Here is a 6,870-nt window from a genome sequence, read left to right on the forward strand (position 1 = left end):
AGAGGGGCTTATTTGGCATTCAGCAGTCTGATGGCCAGGGGGAAGTAGCTGTCTCTGAACCTGGTCGTCCTACAGCGGATGCTGCAGAACCTTCTCCCCGATGCCAGGCGAGAGAACAGTCCATGCTGGGGGTGTGTGGGGTCAGAGCAGATCCGATGGGCTCTAGATACACACCGGCTGTTTGCTATGTCCTTAATGGGGGGGAGTTGGGTCCCGATGATCTTCTCCGCTGTCCTCACCACTCTCTGCAGTAACGTCCAGTCCGAGGCCTTGCAGCTCCCAGACCAGACGGAGATGCAGTTGGTCAGCAGGCTCTCGATGGTCCCTCTGTAGAAGGTGGTAAGGATAGGAGGGGAGAGGGAGGCTCTTTTCATCCGCCGCAGGAAGTGCAGTCGCTGCTGTGCCTTCCTCGCCAGAGCGGAGGTGTGGAGTGACCAGCCGAGGTTGTCTGTGATATGCAATAAAGGCATATCTTATCTTATTTTATTAATATATATAAAGCAGTATTTAGATTGGCTGTATGTAATACTAACAATCACCACAAGAGTGCAGTACAGTACTGCATATGTTCTTTAGAAACTATTTTATTTTATTTTCATTCATTTTCTACCGCTCATCCTCACAGGTATTTTATTTTATAAATTTTTCATTAATTTGTTATTATGATATGTATTTATTGTCACAATATGTACTGTATACACCAGCAGGGAGTATTTTTATATATAAAGCAGTAGATTGGCTGTATGTAATACCAACAATCACCAATTGAGTGCAGTATAGTACTGCATATGTCCTCTTGAGAAACTATCTTTTATTTTATTTTCATTCATTCATTTTCTACCGGTTATCCTCACGAGTATTTTATTTCATTTTATTTTCTACCGCTCATTCTCATAAGTATTTTATTTATTCATTTTTTATTATTTTGTTATTATTATTATTATTATTATATGTATTTTTGTCATTTTTTTGTCACTTCCTCTTGACAAGGACGGAAATGGGCGGCATGAGCTCTGGCTGTTACAAAACAATATGTACCGTATATACACCAGCAGGGAGTATTTATATATATATATAAAGCAGTATTTAGATTGGCCGTATGTAATACCCACAATCACCAATTGAGTGCAGTATAGTACTGCATATGTTCTCTTTAGAAACTATATTTTATTTTATTCATTATTTTATTTATCATTCATTCATTTTCTACCGCTCATCCTCAAAAGTATTTTATTTTATGTTATAATGTTTTCATTATTTTATTATTATTATTATTAAATGTATTTTTTGTCATTTTATTTTATAAATTTTTCCTTATTTTATTTTTATTATATGTATTTTTTGTCATTTTCTGTCACTTCCTTTTGACAAGGATGGACATGGGTGTGGCATGAGCTCTGGCTGTTACGAATATGTAATATAGACTTTATTTTATTTTATTTTCATTCATTCATTTTCTACCGCTTATCCTCATGAGGATTTTATTTTATTTTCATTCATTCATTTTACTCCACTTATGCTCACAAGGATTATTTAATTTTATTTATTTTTTTTCATAGGCGGCACGGCGGTCTGGTGGTTAGTGCGCAGACCTCACAGCTAGGAGACCAGGGTTCGGTCCCCGCCCTCGGCCATCTCTGTGTGGAGTTTGCATGTTCTCCCCGTGCATGCGTGGGTTTTCTCCGGGTACTCCGGTTTCCTCCCACATTCCAAAAACATGCTAGGTTAATTGGCCATTCCAAATTGTCCATAGGTATGAATGTGAGTGTGAATGGTTGTTTGTCTATATGTGCCCTGTGATTGGCTGGCGACCAGTCCGGGGTGTGCCCCGCCTCTCGCCCGAAGACAGCTGGGATGGGCTCCAGCACCCCCCGCGACCCTCTTGAGGAAATAGCGGTAGAAAATGAATGAATGAATGAATGAATTTTTTCATTACTTTATTATTATTATATGTATTTTTTGTCATTTTATTTTATAAAATTTTCATTACTTTGTTATTATTATTATACGTATTTTTTGTCATTTTCTGTCACTTCCTCTTCTCAAGGATGGGTGGCATGAGCTCTGAGCATGAACACATTTAGTGTGATGTGCTTTATTGCTTGGCACACACAACCATTGTTCGAAAATGCAGTTTATTCGCTCTCTAACACATTGTGAGCAAAGCATGATACGGCGGGTCATTTTGAGCCAGCGGAAGGTGCCAGGAGGCTCATTCCAAGTGTGCCTGATGCAGCTTCGCATCCCATTCTATCTGCAACAGTTTCATGTGGCTGAAAAGCACTGCTGTGGAGTTAGAGCGAAAATGAGAAAAAGTGTTTCACTCGCTGTGATAATGTATTTCAAGCAACCTAGTATATGGCACATGTGTGCCACGTCCAAAAAAGCACTCCACTCGCTCAGAGAAGGCCTCCGAAGAGCGTTTTATGCACTTATGGAACACATTTAGTGTGATGTGCTTTATTGCTTGGCACACACAACCATTGTTCAAAAATACACATTATTCACTCTGAAAGACATTGCGAGCAAAGGTTATTACGGCCGTTCATTGTGAGCCAGCGGAAGGTGCCAGGAGGCTCATTCCAAGTGTGCCTGGCGCAGCTTGGTATCCCATACTATATGCAACAGTTTCATGTGGCTGAGAAGCACTGCTGTGGAGTTGTGGGACTTTTGGGGCACTATTAGTGTGTTCCGCTTCATTGCACGGCATACATTAGCATTTTTGTCTAATGCACTGTATTCGCTCTAAACAAATTGTGAGGCTCAGGATGTTACGGTGGGCCACTGGGACCCAGTGGAAGTTGCCAGGGAGATCATTCCAAGTGTGCCTGACGCAGCTTCGGATCCCCTCATATGGCAACGTGTTTCAGGTGGCTGAGAGGCACTGCTGTGGAGTTAGTGCTTGATTCTTGGATGGCATTTTGTCGGACAAATGTGTTTTGTTGAGTCTCCAAACCAGCTACCAACCTCTAAGCAGTAGCCGTCCTTTCTTGTGTTGACAGGTTGTTCGCATGTTGATGGCCGACGTTGTACCCCTTTACAAGTGCAACAGTTTCTTTGAGCGGTCTTCGGTGAAAAAGTATAGTATAGTATAGTATAGTATAGTATAGTATAGTAGTTGTTTATCCTTATTAAACACTCATCACTCACTGTCAACTTTTCTTTTCTTGTGCCCACTCATTGTTGCAGATGGGGCCGAACTATAGCAAAGTAATAACAGAGTGACTAGCAAATATCAAGTCAATGTATCACTGTGTTCAATGTGCCACCTGGCATTACAGGAAAATGATATTGCAATTTTAGTTCATTTCGGCAATTCTTTACCAATCTTTGGTGGGCCGGATGAAACAGACATGTGGCCCGCGGGCCGTAGTTTGCCCACCACTGGGCCTTGCAAAACCCCCTCCACACCTGGGATGTGAACTGAGGACCAATGTTTTAGACAGTTCTTGCCCTAAAAAAACGTGTTTTACTAAGACCCACTGCAGCAAAAGGCGTACAGGCAAAAACTAGCAATATGGGTCAGCGGGCAAAAAACAGGCAGCAGAACAAAAAACACAGTGACATAAACCGATGGGCTGGCTCAGTAGCCAGCCCATAGACTGCTGCTGCAAGCAGTACTCACAAATACACAAACAAAAGCCAGAAAGCAAGGGAACAAGAGGTGCATGCACGTGGCGGAAGACTAGCAGCTGACAAGGACTGTGGAAGCTTGAGGGACAATCTGTTGAGTCGCGGTGAGCAGGACAAGTAGTCTGAGGGATGATTGAAAAGGTGAGTGCAGGAGTGGCCCCCTTCTGCTGGTCAGGATGCGCTGCAAGGAGAAAGCAGCAGGTGGCAGCAGAGCAACAACACACAATCATGACAACTCCTCAACTAATATTTGCCTCTAATCTCGTGAAATTGACATTAAATTGTTGTATCTGTTGAATCTTTTCCACTGCAATTACAGGCCAACTATTACAAATCATGATCTGGGTTTTTCTAATATATACGGCATAAAGAAGTGAGAAGAAGGCAGTAAGATTAAAGATTTCTTTTATACACTGAATCTCAAGCACCAACAGTGCAATGCAATTGATTCCAATGCAACTTTATTTTGCACTAACATGTGCTAGTGCCCAATGAGCTGATGAGCAACAATATGGTTTTCAGATAATTATGAGACAATAACATTAGATAATAATAATAATAATAATAAGATTGATGCCAACACAATGGACACAACACCGCATTAAAATCATTCAGCTGTTGGTTGATAAACGTTAGTTGGTTGCATAACACTGTACTCTCAAAATGTACTATTGAAGAAGTATATGCATGGTGAAGTGAAAAAAAATAAATCAACAATCTTGTCTTCACAGTGGCCACAGTGGTCAGGAGATCGGGAATACCTGGGTTCGAATCTTCACATGAGCATCTCTGTATGGTGTTTGCATGTTCTCCCCGTCTGTGCATGGGTTTTCTCTGAGAACTTAGGTTTTCCTCCCACATTCCAAAAACATGCATGTTAGGTTCATTGGTGATGACAAATTGCAAATAGGGATGAATGTGAGTGTGAATGGTTGTTTGTCTAGATGTGCCCTGCGACTGGCTGACCTGTCCAGGGTGTACCCCGCCTCTTGCATTAAGTCAGCTGGGACTCCAGCATACCCTAGTGAGGATAAGCAGCATAGAAAATAGATGGATGGAGAGATAGAAGGAAGATCTGTTATTATTTCAAGATTGCATTGCATTGCACTTGTTCTGTACCTGTATGTGTACTCGATGAAAGGCGCGTTGTGCCTGATATCAGCAGTGGTCCCAAGCTTCCGGTATTTTGTCTCCTCTCCAGGATACCAAGGGCACAAAAGAGGGGGACGGCTGCACCTTTGGTTCAAGGCAATGAATGAGGCAGGAGGGACACAGCGGAGGCTGGCAAACCTGCTTTTCATTCATTTCAATTAATAATGTGAGAAGACTAAAAATAGATGCATTGTGAAATACAAAACATGATTTGTGGATAACAACATGTTGTTAATGTTCTGATAAAACAATCATATTCACTTTGTGTGGCTTTATATAAGCTATAAAAATAAATTAAAATAAAATAAAAAATTAGTCGCTCTTGGACATTTTCATTTTGTAAAGGTAGCTCTCACAAAAAGAAAAACACCTTGGTGACCCCTAAATATAGCCAGTAGGTACATCTACACTTCATCTATGTGATTGGTATTGGTATCGGCATTGGCTGATTTCCCTCATGGATTATCGAAATCGGAATCGGTACCCGACAGCATAAAACATCCCCAGTCATAAACACATGTGCAGTGTAATTCAATTTATTTACTTAAGAACTTTATTTATCCATTCGGAACTTCATTTGTGCAGAGCATCAAAGTGTGTGCAGTTCATGTACCCAACAATACAACATAATACAACACATACAGTCAACAAATACAAACAATCAACCATCAATTTGCAGAAGAAAGCCTGCCTGCACAATACCACAAGATAAAACCAGTGATAAAGAAATGATTCGCTAAAAATATGCATAAATAAATAATACCTGATAAAGTTTAAAAGTGTCAATCAGCATTAGTGTTAGAATAAAATGTAGATACAGGTATTATTTTGTTAGTTATCACCCTTATATCCATTTGCTTAGACAATAGAAAGTGTTTGAATGTGCTGAAGAAGGAATGTTCCCGTGACCCTGATCAGAGACCCCCCAGTGACCCCCAGGTCCTGGAGGTGCCTGGATGCACCAACAGCGACTCTGCAGATGCTCATGTTAATCCTGCAAGAATGTGTCAAGATAAGAACTCATAAAACATTAAAAGTAGTTGCTCTCACATACACACACACACATAGAAAACAAATACAGCTCGTGCAACTGTCTTCTCCACACCCCCTTAGAGTTGCACGACCATGTAGTAGGGACCCCCGAAAGAGAATAAAAGGAGAGGAGTGTGAACTGCATATTCAGAGTGGAGCGGCATGTCACTGGGTATGTGGTTTCACTCTCCTCGCTGCGAGAAACTTTGAATATTGTTGTCTGTCTCTTCTGTATTTCTGTATTTAAGTGTTTTTACAAGTGTCACAGGAGTTTGAACCTGACAGAATGTTTCGTCGTTTCAGCAAAATTATCGCCGTCGGCCGAATGGGAGAACCGGGTCCGATTCCCAGCCAATGCAACAGGGCTGTTTTTATACCTTTGATTGGTGTAAAAAAGTGCCAAGACCGTTTCCGGGACCAACACATGACCTCTGAATTTGATCAGAAACGTCACACCTGTCCACCTGAGACTTGATTATCTCCCAAATTCTGTCAAAAGTGACATTCTCAGTCACAGCGTGTTCGAGCCCGCAACCTCGACGCCGCATGAGATAATATGCTTGGCCGTACTCACACGCCCCAAAACACTGAGACCTTTGATAGCTCAGTTGGAAGAGCGGCGGACTGTAGTTGTTCAAGCTGGCATCTTTAGGTCGCTGGTTCAAGTCCGGCTCAAAGGACAAGCCGTTTGCTTATGTTGTGTCTGCCAGGAAAGAATGGCAAATACTTTGAGTTCAAATATAAATCAGTGGTGCATGTGAGGAAGACACTTGGTTTGTGTGCGGGGCTACACAGGCCTTTCCAGTTCCAGTTAAAAGCCAGGCACCTCACTAGTTTCCCTAAAGTACCAAGGGATTGTCCTGTTGCCCTTGTATTTTGAGGGCAAAAAGGAGGTGTTTGCAAGTGGATCTCAGACCCTATCACTGGTCACCTGAACAGGGACTTCAATTCTGGACACTCAGATCAAACGTCTAATGTTCAGGTGACTGGCTCAACCTTTGTCTTGTCTGACCATGAACTCTTTTTGTCCAGAAGATATTTGGCTTGTCCATT

At 41.7% G+C, this 6,870-nt stretch overlaps 1 non-coding gene across 1 annotated transcript; it reads left to right on the forward strand.

Moving 5' to 3' along the window:
• The first annotated feature begins 6,410 nt into the window (after positions 1 to 6,410).
• On the forward strand, positions 6,411 to 6,497 carry trnay-gua (transfer RNA tyrosine (anticodon GUA)). Its single transcript is given in 2 exon segments — positions 6,411 to 6,447; positions 6,462 to 6,497. It is a non-coding gene; the product is annotated as a tRNA-Tyr (tRNA).
• Positions 6,498 to 6,870: the final 373 nt, after the last annotated feature.

Source organism: Doryrhamphus excisus, chromosome 11 (assembly GCF_030265055.1).
Source record: "Doryrhamphus excisus isolate RoL2022-K1 chromosome 11, RoL_Dexc_1.0, whole genome shotgun sequence".
Taxonomy (NCBI): Eukaryota; Metazoa; Chordata; class Actinopteri; order Syngnathiformes; family Syngnathidae; genus Doryrhamphus; species Doryrhamphus excisus.